Source organism: Podarcis vaucheri (genome assembly GCF_965113315.1).
Source record: "Podarcis vaucheri genome assembly, chromosome: 5".
NCBI classification, from domain to species: domain Eukaryota; kingdom Metazoa; phylum Chordata; class Lepidosauria; order Squamata; family Lacertidae; genus Podarcis; species Podarcis vaucheri.
In genome coordinates this window covers 26,970,164-26,993,456 of record NC_138763.1, presented here as the reverse complement: position 1 = coordinate 26,993,456, position 23,293 = coordinate 26,970,164, and the positions used below count along the sequence as shown (strand labels likewise).

At 40.9% G+C, this 23,293-nt stretch overlaps 1 long non-coding RNA gene across 2 annotated transcripts; it reads left to right on the top strand.

Moving 5' to 3' along the window:
* The first annotated feature begins 280 nt into the window (after positions 1-280).
* LOC309533383 lies at positions 281-14,644 on the top strand. Of its 2 annotated transcripts, XR_014220194.1 has the most exons (5): positions 281-361; positions 4,508-4,656; positions 8,759-8,845; positions 9,605-10,830; positions 12,738-14,644. It is a non-coding gene; the product is annotated as an uncharacterized lncRNA (long non-coding RNA). The 2 variants fall into 2 exon arrangements; XR_014220195.1 differs by lacking the exon at positions 281-361 and having other exon boundaries at positions 4,336-4,656.
* Positions 14,645-23,293: the final 8,649 nt, after the last annotated feature.

The window sequence follows — 23,293 nt, the reverse complement described above, 5'->3', positions numbered from 1 at the left end:
AATTAAATCCTCTACAAATTTCAAGTTTCATTTCAACAAGTACACTGAGACGGAGAGGTGACTTTTTGTGCCTACAAAAGTTAGAAGACCTAATTCAATACCCTAGACCTGCTTTTGTATTGCCTGTTTAAGAAATACTTCACTTCAGAAAAGGACTATAGATGCCCCCCCCTCTTTTTCAGCTAAGCAACTTTCTTACACTTCTGACACAGAGTTGAAACTTGGAATTTTGGAATTAACTGAGCTGCTTTTCCATTTCTCCCTCTTCATCCACAGAGATACAAGTCACAATCCAACACAGACTTACAGCACATTCCTGTGTCTCTGTACTCAGAAGTAAGTCCCATGCGTTTACTCCCGGGTAAGTATGAAGATCATGCTTTAAGCATCTTTCCACCCATCGTTTTCAGTGAACAAGTGTGTTTGCTTGTGGCCACGGCAGAGAAAGGGTGAAAAATGTATGAAAATGTTGTAGCTGTGGTGGTAGTTTATGTTAAAAGGAATGTGGCATTAATGACTTGATTCTTCAAGAGTACCTACTCTCGAGACAAATTTTTAAAGCTAATGGAAGCTGAGGAACAATGAAGTTTGTTTGACTGAGGTGTTTTATTCTGAAAAGAAGTTAGAAAAAGCGTGTTCCAAAATAATATTCTATACTTAAAAAAACCAACAAAATAAAAGTGCCATACCAAAGACACTCAGGGAGAAAATATCACATTGAATTAATTTTGCATTGTCTACTTGGAAGTAAGTCCTATTAAGTTCAATGTAACTTACTTTCAGACAAGTATGTAAGTACTGCAGCCTAAAAGTTGCTTTTATTGAAGTTCTTAACTTTGCATTTGGGACGTTGCCAGCCTTTGTAAATAAACTGCACTGTTATGCATTTTAAAAAAAAATTATATCACAGGAGTTTATTTATAAGGCAGGCTATGTAGGGTATGGAATGCCTGAAAATTATCCATGGTGATATAACCTTACACACTGTTCTCTGCTGGTAAGGTGTGTTGAACAGCAAATGCTAAGATTTTACACTGCATGCTTGTGTGTGTATGTGTGTGTAGGATTGTGTATCGGCTTTAGAATAACTGGAATTGCTTTTTCACTTTTAAAAAGTATGGTTTTTTTCCTGCTTAAACTGTCAAAAATGAAACTATTTCCTCTGCAACTTTTGGAATACCAAGAAGTAGGCGCTGAGGTATCAATCTCTGCCAAGTGAGTTTTATATGGAAACATTGACATTTAACTTTGACAGTGATTGTATTCAAATAATAGAGAATATAAAATGTTCTTGTTCCCCATGTATGGGAAACTTTAGAAATGTAAACATCAAGCTATTAAACAAATGTGAGGTTTTTCTCCCCCCCCCCCCAATGTGGAAACAGTTACAAAATACATGAGCAATAGCGCCCTCTACATTTCAAAAAAACCCAGAAAATGTACAGCTTCCAGAAAAGTATATTTAAAAAACCAGTTCTGTCAATTGCTGCTTTTATCTTGGGTCTGTGAGATGGTAAAATATAAATTTAAGAGGTGTCTAGAATTATCAAAGTACACATCAGTTTTGCTTGGCTTTATTTACAGTTTTAACAAATGCACCTACTTCTTAAAAAAGACAGTAACAGCAAGTCTCTCAGTATCATATCTAAGGTTTACAATGAAACTTTTTTGTGATTGATTATTTATGCAAAGTAACATGTTCTGTTCTGCTTTGAGAATCCAGTGTATTATTTATGTAACTGATTATTTATTAAAAGTCTCTCATTTTTATCTATCAGCAGTTAGATACATAGTTGTTCTAGTCCTTAACAACATTAAAACCATAAGCTTTCACACACATACAAACACACCCAGATTCCTTTGGTGCTGAAGATGTCTGTGTTTTTGCAAGCTGTAAAATGAAATCCAGAAAAGATGTGGAAAATGTTGAAAAAGTTATTATTTCCAAATACATTTTATGATGGATTCTTAAGACTGAATTATTGCACAATTCTTATTTATAAATTTTCAGATTTAGAAAAGGGTAGGAAACTATTTTGCCATGCAGTTTACCTAATATAGGCAACAAAAAGGACTATAATACTGCATTTTCTTCCTACACATGTCATAAAATGAGGCAAATTATTAAAATGAGGTAGATTCTCCAATACTAATTGCAAACACGCACACACACACACATACACATGAATATGCAGATCTCATAATAGTGGAAATCAGTGTTTTATTAATTTGAAATAAAAATATCTAGGGAAGTATTTGACATTTGACTTATATGCTTAAAAGTGATCCCTATGATTTTCAACAGAATGTATTACCATATCAGAGGCTTAAAATGAAGGATGGTGATTACTAAAGAACAGTACATTATAGAATTGGGAAAATATACATGCCATGCTTTTCATATCACTTACCGGTAATTAAATTTTGTGTAAACACAGACTATTAAAGTGCTAATACTATAGAATTTTCTTGAAAACTACAGTGAATTTCTGTATATTCCATGAAAAAATATTTTTGTTTACAGCGTACCTAATTAAAAGTACTTGCTGGACACAAGTGAAAAACTTTTTAAAATGTTCTCAAACTTTTTTCTTGTGCAAGTACACAATTGCTTAGGAAGTATACTTCCCTGTAGCAAAACATACACTTTTAATTTGCAAAAAAAACCATCCCCTTTTCTTTGGAAAAGAGGGAATCTTAAAAAAAAAAGTGTGTGTGTGTGTCAGTGGAGGTTACAGACTATATGTATTAAAGGTGCTTTAGTAGGAATTAAGGCAAAATACTTATTGCACTGAAAGCGGTTTGCTCACCAGCAAACAATTGTTCTTTGTTGCATTTCTACTTTTGAGACATTTGGCTTGCTATTCTGAAAATGCTATTCCTGGTACCAAATTTACAAAAAAAGAAGAAGAAAAAATAAATAAACATACAGTGGCTCTTAGCAGTTCTCTGCTCACGTCAAGAGCAAATTAAAACAGTGAAAGAATGGTGCAAATAATTGTTTCATACGTTCTCTTTACTTGTGACTTCTATAATCATCCTGGCTGATTTACAAATGTAGACTTCAAGGTTGTTCAGCTTCCTGCAGAGTAGAAGACTGCTACTTTGGCACTTGTACTCATGCCCTTGTAATCACCACTCAGAAACTGTGCCTTGGTACTTCCAATTCCCAGTCTCTTGATTGAACACCTCATTCTGTGCTAACAAGGTGTCCAAGGTATTTGAACAGGGTCTTCAGTCAGGGGGGGAAATTGCTAATGGTGTCACTCATTAACAATTCCTGCACCAGTTTTTGGTAATCTGGTAACGGTCTCAATTACAAGCTGATTCCTCCCTTCTCTGTTTTCCAAGTTCAAATATGATGGGATGGTGGGGAGGGTTGGAATTCTGGAGTTGTGAGAGGTATGGAAAAATTAGGTGGGGAGATGTATAGCTAAAACTGAAGTTAGAACACCCTCATGGATTGGTGGACCATGTAAACATGGTGTAGCTGGGGTTTGCTGTAACAGATATTTGTATTGTTTCCAGTGATAATCACGAGGCTGTAATGGATATAAGATTATTGCAAAATAATACAAAAGAGTTAAAAGACACACACACACACATTTTGAAGGCTAATGCTTGAAGTTCTGATGCAGAAAGAAACTTTCAAGAAGGGCAAAACAAACTGCCTGTGAAATGTGGTGGTTTTTACATAAAGTATTTTAAAATAAATGAATTTCAAGGAAAAAGGCCATGAAGGGCACTGTTTTTATCTTGCATTGCCCAGGATATAAATCATACATAGATTTACTGGCAGCAACAAGATTTCATTGGTGTGTACACAGAAGAGTATAATATACTAAAGGAATCTTAATAGTCCCTCAGAAACATAAATGGAGAGGAATATCTGTTCTATTCAGCCAAGGCTTGAAGCAGCTTTCCTTTATGAACTTGACTTGTTGAGTTTAAAGGTTTTTTCAAAGAATGCAGTTTCAAACTCGCTGTTCTGCTTCTATGCTGAACATGCAAGTAGGTTGACTTGAATAGATATATGAATTCGTGTACAAGCGGCCATATAAAAATCTAACTTTTGGGAGGTCAGTTATCAATAAAGGGTTTATAGCCAATATAATCCTACTCTTTCAGGATTGCAGTCAAAGTTCAATTTCTTCCCCATATGAGAGTTTCAGCTTGGAGGGTTTGGGCTGGTATGATACATTAATTTCAAGGAGTATATGCCCTCCTAAAACTGAAAAAAAAAAAACAAATCCAGCACTCTGTCATTTTCATCCATTATTCCCCAGCTTTCTAATCCTAACATACTATTTTGCATGAATGTTAGTCCCACTGTAATAAAAGTGTAAAGTGTTTAGGACTGGGTTTGTGAAACTTTTAAATAATCATCAAGAAACTGAGCCAATCTAATTTGGCACTGAATACTTTCAAGTACAGTAGTACCTTGTTCCTGAGGTGTTGTGTTAATGATGATCTGAACCTGTTTTTAACCTGCTTTTTCTCTTTCCAGTCATTCTGCAAATCACCCACAAAACTGAAAGACAGCAGATCCCTAAAACAGATAAAAAAGGGACAGGAGAGTAAAAAATGAAAGTCCTAAAGATTGGGTTTTCAGATAATTTCAGTGGCAAAAAGTATGATTGAATTGGTTAGTATTTGGTAAGTGCAGAAACAGTAACTTGTTGACTTTTGCATATTAATTTTAATCATCACATTTTTAAAAAGTGGACAGTGCTATTCCATCATTAGCAGTCTTTCATAAATTTATGTCAATGGACAGAAGATGAACAAATGAGAATCTCCTATTTTTTGGCATGTTTAATCGTCAAATTAACATGAGGGGCAGCTAAAATCAGAATTATATTAATTTTTGTATTCTTGATTTTTGTATGTTTGTAGAAATTCCCAAAAGAACTGTGTTACTTATATATTTTTAATGTTCTTTTTTTTTTTTTTTTTTTGCTTGTGATAAATTCACAGTGCATCTATCAGATGCTACACTGATAGTTAAGCATCCCAAAAGTACCCATTTGCATCTTGTGGATTCATATGTTTTATAAAAGGAAACTGATGTTGTGATGACACTTAATAACTTGCATAGCAATCTTCTCTTCCATTTCCAGTTTGGCTCACGGCATATATGTCAGTATAAATTTATAGGAACACCAAACTTTTGAAATTTATTGTTTGGTTTAGAACTAAAATAGACTTTAAAAAAAAGGGTTCTGCAGGGGATTCAAAGTTGGCTAAAACCATTATGAGATAATTACAAAAATCTGACATGTTTTCTACTTGAACTTGCTCCATAGAATAGAAGCATTGTTTTAAATGCTCCCTCCTCTGCCCCTTTTGTGTAAACCTAAAATCCTAAGCATGCTGTATGTGAAAATAAATGCTAAACCAATAAACCCCTTTTCAAACAGGTGTGTTTAGGAATGAGTATATGGGTTGGGGTGAGGATGAAAATAATACATATCATTGCTATGTGTGATGCCTGCTCAGAACTTCTTAAATCAGTTCTGACCTCATCTACGCACAATACAAATACGTCCCCCCATACAATAATAATTTTTACTCTTCCTAATAGAAATAAACCAAACAGCAGTTCATGCAGCCACAACAATTTTATTAAATATTCTGAACAAATTTTGTTACAGTTCTCTGTGGAAGACTTTCAGCCAGTCAGCCCAAAATAGTAGAAGATCTGTATATGATTTCAGCATGTTATCACTCTATTCAAAGTATACTATTTCCCAAGGAAACCTGATGACCTTTTCCCAAAGCCACAAATATATTGAAAATCATAATTTGCATCAATCCTGTATGCAACTAGGCAGTTTTCTATCCCCACTGATAGCAATGGGAGTTAATCAGCTGAGTGCTCTGCAGGATTGCAGTTTTAAGTGTGTAAAACACAAAGAGAGAAGCCAGTTTTCCAAAAGCACAACCGCTGTACTTCCAGTAATGTATATTATGGCCTGGATCCAAAGAATCACATGACTCCTTCCACACCACCAAGGGAGTTTTGGAATTGTGTTTATCTTCCGCATGGCAAACCTGTTTGGAAACTGCAGGGAGTTTCATACGAAGGTTCTGATTTGGCCCGGGGCAGAGGAAAGTGCCTGCCATTCAAAGGTGGGGGTGAGGAGAGCCAAATATGCCCCTGCCGGACATGCTTCAACACTTGAGCACAACCAGCAGGGACAGACCTATGATGAGCCAGGAGTTGGATCAGGAGGGGCGGTGGTTTGTGTGTCCCTCCATCTGCCTCCTGCAGGGCTCACCGGCCATTGTCATTGCTGGTGGTTACCATGGATGCAACTGGCTAGCTGGACATGGGAATGTTTCCTATTGGCCCATAAAACGGCCTTCAGAATGCCCACACCATCCCACACTGAGGAAGGGGGTCTTTCCTCAGATGCAGTGGAGCTGTTGCAGCAAGAGAGTTGTTTGTTCCCTATAACCAGCCCTGGTCAGCAAACTAGCTGTGGCTTTTTGAGCCAGTTGGTGTTTCTGAGCACTTTTTGAAGGCAACCCCAGTAGAACAAACAGATTTGTATCCAAACGGGTTGTACCAAAGGTTGTGTGACGCTGTGGCCAAATCAGACATCTCAAGGAATGGGCACAACTGGCACACTAGTTTAACTTTGCCGTTCCCAAATGCAGACTGGACTTCCTCCAGAACAACTGCCAAATAGCTACCACCTCATCCACAGCCCTGTCACTCACACTGGCTGGCTAGGATGGAAGGCGTGGAGGGAGGAGACAATCCTCTGTTCCATGCTATGCCAGCCTAGAGCTGTCAGAATGACTGGACCCAGGTCTGGCCTAGTGCCATCAAGCGATGGGAGTGAGATCAGCTCAGGATCTAGTGGATATTGGGCCAGTTCAGCCCCTCACTGGAATGCAAATTTGGGAGGCTTTCTATGGGCTAGCACTGGTGGGAATCTTGCCAGTGGTTGTCCCATCCACCTTCACTTTTGGCAGGAGGAAAGAGGAGAGGATTTGTGTGCTGGAGAAGTGGACTATTTTGGGCTGAGCAGAGGGAGACCTCCACCCCATCCAATATAGGCGGGATACAAATAATAAAATTATTATTATTGCGTTACCAGGCCATGACAGCCCCAGCCCCCAGGGATCATAAAGAAGGAAGAAAGACTCTGACTACGTGTTATGGTATTAATATTAGGCCACAACTTTATTTAACTTCTGAATGTAGGAAGACCTTGGCTTTGGCCTTGGGCGTGTATCCCTCCCAGCCCCCCAGCTGGGGGAACTGGGGCACATCTGGGTAAAGGGAATATGGGGGTGCACTGCGAGATGTACCGTATTTTTCGCTCTATAACACGCACTCGACCATAACACGCACGTAGTTTTTAGAGGAGGAAAATCCGTAGGCATGCCACCCGTAGGCATTCCCTCCATAACATGCACAGACATTTCCCCTTACTTTTTAGGAGGAAAAAAGTGAGTGTTATGGTGCAAAAAATACGGTATGTGTACGCAGGCAGCCCAGCCCATATACCTGCACGCAGGGTAGTTCACTGACAACCTTTCAGTTTATGGCCAGTGACACCCATTATATAACCCCTTTTAAGAGGGGACCCTGGAATCGCCACCGCAGGGGGGTGAGTCACCATTTCACACACACACACCCCATTATAGGAAAGAAAAGAATAAAGGATTCCACCCAAGGCCATAAACCGCCAAAGTTGTAACAAATTGCTATGGGGAAGAAAAAACCTGCCAATGCAGGAAAAATTATTCCCGGTCCTTCAACAGCAACCAGTCAACAACTGTAGCAGAACCCGCTAAACAATAAGAAAAAGTTAACCTGCAAACAAGAAAACATTAAATTAAGGGAGGGTGAATCTCCTGAGCCAACTGCCTGGCTACTGTCAGCTCAACCCGCTACATATAATGGGACTGGTCCCACCTCCCAGCAATGAAACTTGACTACTGAGGCTGGTCATGATCCTGCAATAATAACACTGAGAGGCAGGCCAGCCCCTGTTTGCCAGTAAGTTTCCTGGGAACTGTAGCACCGCGTACAATCCCGCAAAGGGCATCCACAATGTAAAGTGTGAGTGCTCATTATATTCAAAAATAAAAAATAAACCATGTAGGTGAGAAGGAAAGGATATAAATTATGTGAATGGAATATATAGTGATCTAATAATTTTAATAGAGAATAATGGGCCATATCAGCCTTGAATTCCTGTGAAGAACTTTCATAACACCCAAAATACCAACACTTTTTTTTTGTAATTTAAAGCCTGACCCCTAAAACACTCCTTCAACAGCAATGAAGTTACCAAAACTGAAGAAGCTCTTTAAAATCTGTAGCCCAAGATTCATGTAAGACTAGTAAAATAAAGGGTTAAACCTTTTAAATATGTAACTACTAAATTAATGGAGCATACTAATCCATTCTGAGATCTAATGAAATACACCACAATTTAAATTGCAATTAAACAGAGAAATGTCAATGGGCATGGGGGTCTCTACAAAGTTGGGTGGGTGGGGGGAATAATTCTTTCTACGAACTAGTAGCTGTTTCATGTAAAAGAAACTCTGAGTAATCTTCCAAATATTTGCAGCAAATATTATCCATTCAACACTTGAGAAAAGTTTGCATAGCTAGTTTTATATCTTCAGTAAAAATCCAAAAATGCAATTTGAGTCTGGGAAATGGTACAGTCACATGAGACAAAAAAAAGCCCTTCCATCTACTCTGACTAATTTCATTATTATTTACTAGCCTGACCAGTTTCATTATGAAGTTACCTTCGCTATTACATCCATTACCCTTGATGAGCCAGCTACATGGAAATACTTGTTGCAGAATGTAAGGAAAACAGAATCTCCAATCATTTGATTTTTGAACTTACCTGTTTTCATTCCCATTATTGCATGTTGCACTATTACATTTTGATTGATTTGGAATAGGAAATGTCTATGAAAATCCATAATACCCATAGACTTGCCCAAGCACTGGATGGCAATTAATAACAACTTATCCTGATTTAGGTGCACTGGTTGCTTCAGTCCCTGTATCCTCATCACCTGTACCCATGACAATCATCTCTATAAAATATTGCTTTCAAAGGGTACAGTTTGTTTTGTACCAGTCAAGCAGCCTGAATGAAAGTCATAACCATTAAATCAACATGTTCCTCATTTTTATTTGACTTCAGTATACCCCTTGTTTGTTAGTTGTCTTTCATGCAGTGTGGGCACTATCCAAATATATACTTTATGTGAGTCCAAGGATGTCTACCCAGTGGTACTGTACATCATTACTTTGAAACCCACCCATGCATCTAAATGGGCCACCCATGTTGTCTCACGTCTGAGCAGTTGCTGGGCTATTGCAAATAAAGTCTTTCCAGAAGTACTGAATTAGTTGCAAATGTTCCTGCATTGCATGGGATTGGACTAGATGCCCATTGGGTCCCTTTCCAACTGCACAATTATATGATTCTATGTCTGGATGACTGCCCTTGTGTCCATACTGAGTAATATCTCTGGTTTCTAACCTAATACCTTTCTTCATGAAATGAGATGAACATGATGGCTCGTTAATTCTATCTGTTTCTGATTCCAGTGTAACCGCACAGTGGTTGCCAGACACGCAGTGGATCCATGCCATCTAATGCTACAGAAAACATAGGTCAAATGGACTGTGAGTATAAGTATTCCGCTGCCTAGATGTCAGGCTTCAGGCAATCAGCTTCCTCCCCACCATGGCAGTAGATAAGCAGAACAAGGAAAGGGAGTCTTCTTCCCAGTTAGAAACTTTAATAATCACAGTGAGAGAACAAAGAAACCATCTCCTAGAAATGGCGGTGCTCCCAATTAAGAATTCCACCCCCTTACGTCCCTATTAATCCATGTCACCTCTCTGTCTTATAACCTGAGTTTGTACCCTTTGTGTTTTGTGTGCTTTCTGTTCTGCCACTTTCTCAGCTCTTCAAGACTGTGGGGAGAGCAGATGAATGCTTTCCAGAGAGAGTGAATATTTTAAACCCCCCCTCTCTCTCCCACTGTTTCTTCTCCTGGCTGTTCCCCATCCAATATTTCCCAGCTTCTGCCTTCTGAACTATGTCCCTCTGCAAACCACTGTTCCAAATCTATATTGTCCTCCTGCTCCTGGGAAGATTCAGGATCTTGATCAGGAGCAGAGGGAGGGGGAGGCTCCCACCATTCCACCTCAGTGCAGCCCTCCTCAGCAGGGTCCCTCACACTGGATCAGACTTGCAGCCACTACTCCCCCCCCCCAGCACTTATCTCTTCAGTTCCTAGGGCCCTCACTTGCTGCTTGAGTTTCTGACACTACATTCGTTGGCAGCAGTGCAGGTGTACAAATCTCTCCAGGATCATCTTCTCAGCTGGCAATGTTTCACTTGGTTGCACTCCAGTTTTGCTTGCAGGCTTCCCAAAGTCATCCAGATGGCCACACTGAGAACAGGATGATCCTCTGGCCTGATCCAGTGGGGATTTTCTTTATGTTGAAGGATTCTTGTGGAGTAGTTTGTGACCATGAAACCTTAAGCAGTGCTTGCTGCAGCAAAATGGTGGCAGTGCAGGTGGTCTCTGGGGCCACCTCTTTCACAGTGTCTTGTCCAGAGGAAGGAGCCTTCCTCAGAATGAAGTATGGGCAACCCACACAGCCTTGTAGGGGCTCTGCCAACCACTTTGCTACAGTGACAAAGTGGCACTGGGGCTCCTAGACTGCCAGTAGCCAAGGGCCACCCTCATCCATCCCACAGTGTGGTGGTGGTTAGACAGCAGCCACCAAAATGGTGGTAGTTGAGTGGCAGAGCTAGACGTGTGAGAGAGAATATCTGTTGTCCTTCCTGATCTTCCACCCAATGCAAAAAGGTCAGTGTGGCTTCTGGGAAGAAGAAGGAAAGAAGAAGCATCAAAGAATTTCAGGCCTCTTCACACATGAATTGTCTTCCTCATCATCGAAATAGCCTTTATTTGGTGAGCAGAGATGGGGAAGCTATTATTTTGTCATAGGTAGGTAAACGTATCAGGAAGTGATTGCTCTCATCTGCTGATTTATCTGGGTAGCCACCATAATATAAACCCACCACATTTCAGGATAGAGGTTTTTTTTATTATTTAAAATATTTATTACCCACTCTTCATTAAGATAGCAATCCAAGAGCAGATTGCATGGAAAGTTAAAACACAACACATATAGTAAAATAGCAGGAATAAACATAACACATCACTCTTAATGAAAAATGAAACCTGAAAAATGTAAAATAATGACAACAAACAGGCACAGGCATGATTATCCAGCAAATGCCGAAGCGAAAAGGTATATATTTAGGTGATGCCTTCAATATCTGAGAGTTGGTACCAGCCATCTCTCAGAGGGGTGGGGTCGTTTTTTATTCATTCATTTTTAATTAAGATATTTTATATACTGCTTAATTATTTGCATCTCTACACAGTGCACATAAAAACTACCCATAGAAAATGGGGCAATAACAAATAGAAATGTATCCTAAAATCAAAATGCCTGCCAGAACGAGAAAGACGCAATCATGCACGTGATGTTCAGGAAGAAGGTGCCTAACTAATCTCAGCTGGCATTCCACAGGCCTGGGCTCACAATATTGAATGTCAGGCTTCTGGTAGTTCTGAGCTGCACAACTGAGCCATAGGGGAACCTGCAACAGCATAGATTCCCCCAAAGAGCACAATGACCAAGCAGGAATAAATACATGTATGTATTTGCTTCCTATACAGAGATCAATGTGTCTAAGGGCTGCTCTACACATTACATTTTGTTTGTTTGCTAGATAAAGCTAAGGACAAAATACACATGCATAATATCAGTTCTGAAGGCTGAATTTATGGCAGGGGTGGGCCTGTTACCCAGACCCTCATCCTCCCTGCCTCAGGTGGGCGTAGTCATCTAACTGCCAATCACCTGGTGTCACAAGGACATTGGGTGGACCCATTTTTGCACAGCACTGTGTGCAGAAGCTTCAATTATCAGCTCATCCTCTGGGCTTGATCACAGAGCTTTGCAGGTGCTGTTGATCAGCTGATCTGCAGTGCCTGCCAACCTTCTTCCAGCCCAGCTACACCTTTACCTGCCACACACCTGACATAATATATGACATCTAGTGTGTGTGTGGCTTGACCAAAATGGCCTTATGGCTCAAATGGTGAAGCTAATGAAGCCCCTGGTGATTCCCCACTGTTGTTGTTGTTGTTGATGATGATGATGATGATAACAACAACAACAACAACAACAACAACAACAACAACAACAATTTATTTATACCCTGCCCATCTGGCTGGGTTTCCCCAGCCATTCTAGGCAGCTCCTACAAGAATATTAAACAGAATACAACTTCAAACATTAGAAACTTTACTAAACAGGGCTGCCTTCAGATGTCTTCTAAAAGTCAGATAGTTGTTTATTTCCTTAACATCTGGTGGGAGGGCATTCCACAGGGTGGGTGCCACTACTGAGAAGGCCCTCTGCCTGGTTCCCTGAAACCTCACTTCTCACAGTGAGGGAATTACCAGAAGGCCCTCGGCGCTGGACCTCGGAGTCCAGGTTGAATTTATTGACATTGCCAAAGTTTGTTATTGCCTGGTTCAAAATAGGATTTTTCCCCCTGCTCTGTGCTGCCCACAGGGGCCAACTCACCCTCTTCCTTCCCCTTGCTCCTTTCTCAATGATATCAGTTGCAGACCTCCCTCGACAGCCAAGCCAAAGCCTTTGCAGCTGAGAAGAGGCCGTTCCCAGGTGACCAAGGAGGAGAATAACTGATGGAGACCACAGAGGATATGCTGCAGCACCTTAAGGCATTTTGTTAGTGCTTTCTCCCATAAAAAGCAACCTCAATAGCATCCAGAGACTTGCCTTCACTGTTATAAGGCCACCAGCTGAAGAATGATAATAGAATTCCTGTGGTCTGTAATTCCACCCTCCATCCACCGGAACTCTAGATAAACCCTGCTAAGGTTTAAGCACTACTACAACAACACACCCCACAAGGAAATATCACTTCCTAGGATTCACAGATTATTATTACCACTTCATAAGGGACTTCTCTGCTCTGCCTCACTCCAAGTGATCTCCTGAAGGTTTCTCAACCATTCCTGCAAAGGGAAAGACAAACCATGAGTTACTGCTTCTCTCTGACCTTTGTGCAATGTTCAGCATTGGTCAAAGTGTGTCACATAAACTGGGTGAGAACTTAACCATTGTCCATATTGAATCAGATCCAGCTATTCTTGTATATGTGGGAAATCTGATGCAAACAAAGAGCTTCACCCATCCACATGAATGGTGGGGGATACACCACATGTGCCTCTTCAAATGGATGCTTCAGAAGTGCATCAGAACACCTATGGAGCTCTGGAATAGGAACACTATGCTTTAAGGGCCTTGCTTACTGTTGATGAGCCTCCTTTACTGTTTGTTTCAAGCTAGCTGCACACTGCTAATCTCCTGGTATTGCTGTGTATATGAACCCTACTCCATTAGCTTCCATTTGTTCCCTTCTAGAGACAAGCCGCAGTAGCTGTATTGCAGCCTAAATTGTTAATTTTTGCCCAGGGAAAATTAATCTTTGTGCCAATGATAACATTTAGCATATGCAGTTTAATTCAATAGACTATTTTTTATTATTAAATTCAGTTTGAGGTTGGGAATGATTGAAATTACCTCAAGGGTATATTTTGTATAAAAATAACATGAAGTCGAACTACTAAAATATCAGCCATGCTTGAGTGATATTAACCACATGAAAAAAAAATGCAGAGGGCATACAAATGAAACATGAAAACGAAGCATAAAACCACACATGCTTTTTCTTGCCTTTGAAAATGTATGCCCAGCTTTCCTAAGGTCTTATGTTACCCTTCTTAAAATGCTGTGGCATTAATGGAGACCAGGTTCACACCCCTAGAACTCTCCCAAGGTACGTACTTTCAGGAATGCTGCTACAGAATGGAGTAAAGCTGAACAATTAATGAATTTCCCCCAGAACTTTAAATTATTGAATTATTACTTTTTCTCATAGCACACAACTAGCTGTTTTATGGCCTACCGTTTGAGAATTGCTGGTGCAAATTCTCAAACAGTATGCCATAGTCTTTCTCTTGTGTTGCGTGTATCATAGAATCATGCAGTTGTAGAGTTGGAAGGGACCTGAGGATCATTTAGTCCAACCCCCTGCAAAGCAGGAATTTGCACCTGCCGCCTAGCATTTGCACCAATTCAATATTTTCTTCTGATCATAATTGAAGGTGGTCATTGTGGGATGTGAAACACAGGAGCAGTCAAGTACAACATTCATTGAGTGTTTGGAATGTTTGTCCAGCCAGCAGGTAAACTTCCTGTTTCCTTCTGGGCTGGGACAGACTTCCTCTGCATGTGACTAGAGGTGGGTGTGGCCTCACCTGTGCAGGTAACAACAAAAGCACAGGGCAGGGCAGCCATCTCTCTCTCTTTCACCACATGCATTGAAGAAGCAACATCTGCTTAGCCAAAGATGCCCTCTTGGCTTCCAGCCTAGAGAGGACAAAGGGACTGTCTTCTTATAGAATAGTTTCCAGGTGTATGTTACTTTTCTAAGATAAGTCTGCCTTCTGGAATCCGATTGTGAACAGAATGTGAGTAAACTCTTTTTTTATACTTTTGTAGAATACTGTGTCGTGTCTTATCTTTTATGAGGGAATAAGGGGAAAATACCAGAACAGTTATTATAGAGACTTTAGCGAGCCTGAGCAAAACGTATCCGCTGCAAATTTAAAAGAGGGGAATGTTTCTCTGCTGAAATTGTGGAACTTGTTAACATAAGTTGGATAAGGATATAATCAGACAATATATCCTCTCCTGCATCCCTGAACATTCCCACAGTCATTTCAATACCTCACACTTCAAAAAACAAAACAAAAACACACACACCAGCAGCTTAACTTCTATATATCATGGAGGCTGTCCTTTCACTGGTGTCCCTTTGCAAGCTCCTGAATCTGCAGAGTGGTACAACTATCCACGGGAGATCGGAAATCAGGACTTCCTGTATTTCTATTTTTACAGTAAATAGAAGGCATGGAGCCTCCAAATCCAGTCAGGGCCAGGATGGGAAAGAGTGGGGTTAATGTCTCCCATATTGCTGATAGACATGCTGCTGCTATTTTTAGCATCTCACAGTGTATCAGGGTGACCCACAAGCTGCTATTTGCCTTATGAGGAAGTGATACAGGCATCTCTCTCTCTGTTTGTTTTACCTTCCAGTGCAAATAGCAGTATTTGGAGTGGGATTGATGGGCACAGGCAGAAGTATTAAAAGTCTCTCCTCCAGTGTACAGTCATACCTCATGTTACATTTGCTTCATGATACGTTTTTTCAGGTTGTGTTCCGCGGCAACCCGGAAGTACCGGAAAGGGTTACTTCCAGGTTTTGCAAAATGACATCAAACGCATGCGCAGAAGCGGCGAATCAGAACCCGTGGGTGCACAGATGCACCACTGTGGGTTCGCAACCGGAGGTACCACTGTAATAACAACTGCCTCTCCAAAGTTGTTATTAAGCAAAACGTGAGAGATTATGAGCATAGATCTTCCACATCATATATAAATGTGCTACTGACTTTTCCATCTGTGCACTGATCATGTCATCAGGTGGCTACCACAAAATGTCTTTCAGACCAAAGACCTCTTCGGACATTGCTGTCTATGCATTGGACTATATACAGGGAGAATGTAGAATTGTGTTTCTTGGCCACGATCCTGACATAACTCATCCTGTTGGTTTAGCCCTTGGAGACCTGCATGCTGAGCACAATGTCTGAAAATGGGAAGCCTCTGTGAATATGGTTGCATTTGCAGAAATAATGCTCAACACATGGATGTTCAGGATGTGTGGCCAACGGAGTGTGTTATAGCAGGGGCAGGTGAAGTGGTATAGTCATGCTCCTACTCTATACATTTATCTCAGCACATGGATAGATCCAGTCCTCTGAAGAAGGTTCAAGTCATATCATTTTCCAGGTGTGCTCTCAGACCTTCAGGGTTGGATGAATTTCTGGTGATTTGTATTAGTAGGTAAGCTAATATGCAGTGATTCTAAATGTGACACGGTATTTTGCATTTAGTTGGCCTTCTGCTGGTGTTATTGAGTCAATGCAGATGCAAAGCTTGACTTTTTTGATCTTAAAACGAATACTGTGTGCCAAATGCTAGAAGACCTGTCACACACATATTATAATAACTTTTAAAAAGAATTCAGTGTTTAGTTAGACGAATGAAAGTAGTTCAAGAATTGTTAGACATTTTCTCTGAATTCATTCAGCTCTCACAAGCTACACAAACTATGTCTCTGTTCATGAAAGTGCCAAATTTGTCTAACTAGAATATGCAGATTAGTTGTGTAACTCTTGCTCATCTGTCTCCCACATGTTTCCAATGCTGAACAGATTGCTCTCAACAGTTTCTAGTGTGTACACATCATGCATGCACAGAGTCCCCTCTCAAAAATATACAAAGCAGACTACTAATTAGCTAACCAAGTCATATAGGACATAAGTCAAATAAATGTTCATTTCATTCTTTGCTGCTTCTGGTGACTGACGTTAACATATCTTCTTTAGAAGTCAGTGCTAAGACTTTGATTTAAGAATATGTTCAGCCTATTATCAGCGAGCATCAGTGTCCAAGAAATGGCCTTGACCACTGTAACATCTGTGACCACACTCATTAAAATTGTGGAGACAAAGTGAAAAGAGACATGTGAACTGCCAACAGAAGTAGGAGAATGGTGTTCCTCTAGCTGGATAGATATTGCAATAAAGACATAAGGATTGCCGTGGTAGACCAGACAGGATCTAGTTGAGCATTCTGTTGTTTCCAGCAGAGGCCAATCAGATGTCTCTAAGAAACTCACAAGGAACAAGGCATCAAGGTGATCATTAAATTCTTGTTTGTCCTCGGCAGATGCATTGAATAAGTATACTTATTCTGTTCACTGAGGTTCTATTTAGCTATTGCAGCAGGAATGTTGCAAGTAGTGTCATAGGGGTAGAGCACCTGCTTTGAATACAGAAGTCCCATCCCTGGAATCTCCAAAACAGAAGTGCTCAGTAAATAAATCTCAGTGATCCCATCCCATGCCTCACAAGAATAGTATGAAGGACAGAAAAGCAGCAACAATGGCAGATTCCCCCACCCCACCCCCATTATTTTTCTGTGGAATGGATACAAGTTGCAAATGCAATACTGGGTAAGTCAAGTTTGTGAGTTTCAAAGTGTTTCACTTTGCTAACTAAATAACAAGTAAAATAGTAAAATAAAGTTGCTAATTTAGATCACTCTCTTGGGCATCAGATAATTTTCCAATGCAAACTGAAAATTTTCCAATGCAAATTAGCTTAATCTGCATAGAAGAAGAGTTTGGATTTGATATCCCGCCTTTCACTCCCTTTAAGGAGTCTCAAAGCGGCTAACAATCTCCTTCCCCTTCCTCCCCCACAACAAACACTCTGTGAGGTGAGTGGGACTGAGAGACTTCAAAGAAGTGTGACTGGCCCAAGGTCACCCAGCAGCTGCATGTGGAGGAGCGGAGACGCGAACCCGGTTCCCCAGATTACGAGACTACCGCTCTTAACCACTACACCACACTGGCTCTCCAGTAATTTTTCTCAGGCAATCCACATCCTTCCAGAAAATGGGGAAACATTTATAGAAATTATCAGAGATCAGTGGTTCTCAGAGACAACCATTCCTCCTCCCCACAATAGGCTGAGGCTACATAAGGAGAAGGGACGTAGGTGGTGCTGTGGTCTAAACCACTAAGCCTCTTGGGCTTGCTGATCAGAAGGTTGGTGGTTTGAATCTCCACGACAGGGTGAGCTCCCGTTGCTTGGTCCCAGCTCCTGCCAACCTAGCAGGTCGAAAGCACGCCAAAAATGTGCAAATAAATAAATAAATAGGTGGGAAGGTAAATGGCGTTTCCGTGCTCTGCTCTGGTTCGCCAGAAAGGGCTTAGTCATGCTGCCCACATGACCCGGAAAAACTGTCTGTGGACAAACGCCTGCTCCCTTGGCCTGTAAAGTGAGATGAGTTGTCTGTGACTGGACTTAACTGTCAGGGGTCCTTTACCTTTTTTACATAAGGATGTCTCAAATCCCATCCAACATACAATCGAACCATGTGTGCAAATCTCTATGTACTTCATCAGTGAGAGGCAGGGCTGGGAAAGCCCTGGTGTCTGCATGAGGTACTGGACAGCATGCAGCCATTTGGAATAAAGCCACGGGAACATAAGCAACAACAACAACAATTTATTTATACCCCACCCATCTGACTGGATTTCCCCAGCCACTCTGGGTGGCTCACAACAGAATATTAAAAGCACAATAAAACATCAAACATTAAAAAGTTCCTTATAGCAAGCTGCCTTGTACCAAGTCAGACCAATGCCCTATGTAGACCTGATTTGGTTAACCCGGTAATTCTAGCTCTTTTCAGCAGTGCAAATTAGTCTTCAGCTTATGAGAACATGACTGGATTTCTTGGACTGCTTCTTTAAACACCAGTGGAGAAGAGGTGATTACACCCTTTGTTGAAGTAATCATTCTAAATCCCAGCCTCAAATCAAATAAATATTGCACGTGTTTTACAATGTTCAGCTGCCACAAAATTGTTTCTGAAGTCTGGCAGAGACTGTACAGATACCCACATACAAGCCCGTTTCTCCAGGGACACATATCCGTGTGTGGTGTGATGGGCCAAAGGTTTCCACTTCATAGATAAGCTGCTGTACTTCATACACTGCCTTACTGTATGCTCCGGCAATTACTCACTTGAGTGGACGGCATGTAATTTTTGCTTCTCCCAGGGCACTAGTAACTTGTAGTTCTCCACTTTTTAATGATTTGTTCAAAGGCTTTTGATGAATATGTGCATTATATACCTCAGAGCTATGCAGGCCTATTTAGCATCTGACTCGATGCCCTTTTTCAGAGCTGTACATCTCGGAGGTGCTTAAAAGTGAAGTGTTCACAAAACTAGGTGCACTGGGGTATGGAAACACACGCTTAATAGATGTCACACAAGAACAACTTATGTAGGGAAAAGCATTAGATACTTCCCTTGAGTAATGATAATGTGAATTGGAGGGAAGCAAGCCAAATATTTCTTTTTGAATAGGACTCTTAGTTTTCCAGCATTAGCATGAACCAGGCAGTCCAAACAAGGCTTGGAGTGTTCCTAATCTTAATCCCCAAGTGCAAATCAGGTGAGACCGGACATTCCCTTTGGAGCGGATAATTGATGTACAGACACAAGAACACAAGAAGTCACCGGTCTGTTATGTTTTTTTTTTTATGGATTTAATACCAACTTTTATCACATTTGAAGTCTCACTCTGCTCTTTTGTCAATAGAAATAATGTTGCTTTCATTGAAATAACATTGTCTCTATCAGCGCTTTTTTTTCTAAAAGAAAAAATGTTTAGGGGCCAAAAGTGAGCAACGAGGAACAGCAAATCCCTATGCTGGGAGAAGCAGTTAGCATTAACAACAACTCCAAAATACATCACAGAAAAGTAAACAGCGACTTGGTAGGCAGGTGACCGAGCAAGTGAAATATTTCAGATATTTGGGTCTTATTTGTGATGAAAGATTAATATGAGCATGCCATTTTTTTGCCATTAAACAATCATTTACTAAAGCTTTACACTTTGAATGCTTTTCCATAGTACATAAAGGAAAGGAACTAGTGATTCCAGCTTTGGAATTATTTATTTTTCTGACAAGGTTTTAGGCCAACTGCTACACAGAGCTGAATTTGGGGGAGCTAAAGACAGAGTTAGATATCTCAGCCCTGGGGTGGATAACTTTTTACAGCACTTTTGTCCATTCCCACCTGGACAACTGTCGGAGGGCCACTTTGCAATTGGTGGTTTGGATAAAGGCAGAAAAGTGTGAAGTAATTAATGCAAATTCTACCTTTGTACAATGAGCTAGTTTCCATGCACAGCCCTCTTTATCCCCCCACCCCCATGCATACAAGTAAGAGACATTGCCAGACCTCAAGGACGTTTCACCCAGGTAAGAACACTTGTGAAGCAGGGTCTGTGTCATGGACTTCCTGGATGCAGAGGAGTGGGGGGGGGTACCAGTTGGGGAACTCCCAGGGGAAGAAGACTCAGAGCCAGGGAATTGGTGGTGGGACCATGGTGAGAAGGAGACGAGGGAGAAGACTGGGAGGAGGAGGTGTTGGAAGATGAAGAGGCAACAGGGTTTAGTGAGCAGGGAGAGACTGGGGCAGAGGGCTGTCCAGGAGAGGCAGGAGAGGAGGCAGGCCAGGAGCCAGAGTGGAGGCAAGCTGCTGAAGAAGCCAAGGAGTCTCCACCTCCTCCTGCTGTAACTAGCTTCCCTCCCCCTGCTCTCCCATAAGACACAGAGAAATGAAGAGAGAGGAGCAAAGAGAGACAAGATGCCTTAGACTTCTGGGGAAGGAACCGTGGGATGAGTCTTAAGATAAAATAACCAAGTATTGCAAACAGACACTTGTGCATAGTTCAAGTTCCTACAAGAGCTTCTTGGGCTGATTCTTCATGCTGGTTCATGTTCATGTAACTTGTTTTAATGTTTGCTTTTCTATTCGTTATTAGTGTTTTAATGAATATTTTAGGCTGCCTATTGTAAGCCTCTTAGTGGGCATTTGCTCTAGTGAGAGTTATATACATTTCATTAAACAAAACCAAATAAGTGAACTTTGATTTATTTTGCTGGGCAAAATTCAAAGAAAGTTAAAATACATGTTCATATTCCCCAGGGACGTTAAGACGTAACAGTACCCCTCTCACACAATTACGTTCACTGGAACTAAGGGGTGCTTAACTTCAATCACGCACATGACTTGAAACGAAGGACCATTGGTTTTCAATGGAACTTTCAAATACTGTGTTTTAGAGGGATGCACGACTTCCAAAAAGTCCTTGCCAGAGATTATACTGAAGTCTATGTGGTTTGTTGATTCATAAGTCTAGATTGCCGTAGAGTGTTTTTGTACCCTGATTTCCTATGTCTTCAGTGTGCATGTGTGTGTGGCATTTTTAATGCTTTTAAAGAAAAGACATCCTTAATAGGTTCTATTACACTGTTTGTCAAGCTCTGTGTTTAGAGAGTGCTGTAAACTACATTGTAATGGAGGTGGAGAGCCCCCAGTGGCGTAGCGTGGGGGGTGCAGGGGGGCTGGCCGCATCGGGCGCAACATCTGGGGGTTAGGGTTGGGGGGCGCAAATCCACGGGTTAGGGGGCGCAAATCCACGGGTTAGGGGGCACAAATTACTTGCCTTGCCCCGGGTGCTGGCAACCCACGCTACGCCACTGAGAGCCCCTTGGAGAATTAATGAAACATTGCAGTGGGCACAGTTTAAGTAGCGGTAGGGAGCTTGTTGCTTCTTTAGAATAAGAGGCACCGAGGTGCCATGGGACCTTCTTAACATCAACTGGCCCCAGTATCAAGTATTCCCATGGTACCCATGTAATGTGAATTTTTAGCCGATTGGAAGTGACATCAATTAGTTATAAGTCTGTGTTTCTGATGGAAAATAAAAATGAGCTACTGTACACAGAAATCTCAAATTCATCTCTACATTGCCTAGGGATCCCCCCCCCACTTCCTTCCTGCAATATCAATTATCAGTTTATAATATAATATTGTTGACTTAACAATGATATATCTCCGGCTGAAGGCAGAAATGCATTTTGCATTAATAAATTGTTTTGAAATGGGTTTAAGGAATATTTCATTATAGATGAAAGACAGCTAACAAACTGTATGTGGTGGTCTCTCAATCACGCCTACCTGTGGCCTGTTTGTGGGGCTAAGCATTTATCAGTGTGGCAGGAAATATTATACATGTGATAGACAGCTATTAGTTCTCCTCAAGCAGAAGTCCTCATACCTTATATTCTCAACGCCATGGGAAAAATTCACTTGGTATTTTCTTTCTGGCAACTGTGCGGCTGTTCATAATTTGATGGAAAATTGATTAATCACACATTTAACTCAATGCAAGATCTTCTGCACTGTAATAAATTATGGCCATTAATCAATAAGTAGAAAGTAATTCCATGAGTCTGGAGACATGCTGGTTTCTAATAGAAAAGCTTGCACTGAGGCCTTCCTGCCAGTGACCACTTCATCTGAGGTATTTTGCACCTGCCTCAATCCAATTAGATGACATAATTAATGAATCTCAATGCACTTGATAATTTGTTATACAAAAGGAAGAATGTTTTGGCACATCCATTAAATTCTGATCTACAGCCCTTTACAGAGAGGGAGAGTGTTGAATGAAACCAAACATGAGAGTACAGTTGAAGCCTTATTGCTCAGAGTGGTGTATACTGCATGTATTTTGTGAGTAAATAGTCAAATGAAGGTTGCCCAAATGAATGGGTTTCCTCTACTAGCAAATGGAAGGAAGCAAACTGTGTGTGCGTGTGCAGCCACACACACACGCACACACACACACACACACAGAGAGAGAGAGAGAGAGAGAGAGAGAGAGAGAAGCACTCAAGCCATCTTGCTTCTTTTATGACAAATTAAATGGTATGATTAGAGTAAGTAGTCAGGAAGTATTGTTTCCCAGCCAGTCTAATCAATGTTTCCTTGGTTAAGTATCAGTTACAGTTTTACATATCGCAGTCCTTTTGCACCTGTTCTATGGAACCAACAAATAGGCACTCAGTCTATTTTACAGCGAGAGAAAGCATGCCCAAGATAAAGAGAGAAGGCAGGCCCCTGGTAATTCTGTCACTAAGAGACGACAGGAGCAGATTTTGTTTAGAGACTTTGAAAAACAATTAGCCGAGGATTAGAGGACTAAAAGGCCTTTCCTAGCAGTACCTGGAAAATACTTTGCCCATTTAATGCCTTCTAAGCTGTCATTGTGCTTGAACTTCAGTCCTGGTGATTAATGAAAAGCTGGAGGGCACAGCTTGGAGCTAAAGTCTCAATTATGAAAAAGCAGTAACTAGTTTAATGTGCTGATGCTTTTATACGTAAAGTGACAGCTGTGAAAAATGGCAATATTTCCAATCATGCTTTAATAATTTATCATTAATTTATTGGCATGTCCAACATACTTCCAGCCCCCCCCTTCATGGTGGCTTGATGTAGGGAAGAACAAGATCTGTTGCAAGTCTGGGAGGCTCAACTTTCTTTTAATGAATAACAGCCCAGTCCTCAAAATCTGCTTCAGTTGCACGAGCAAGGTTAGTAACTGACTAG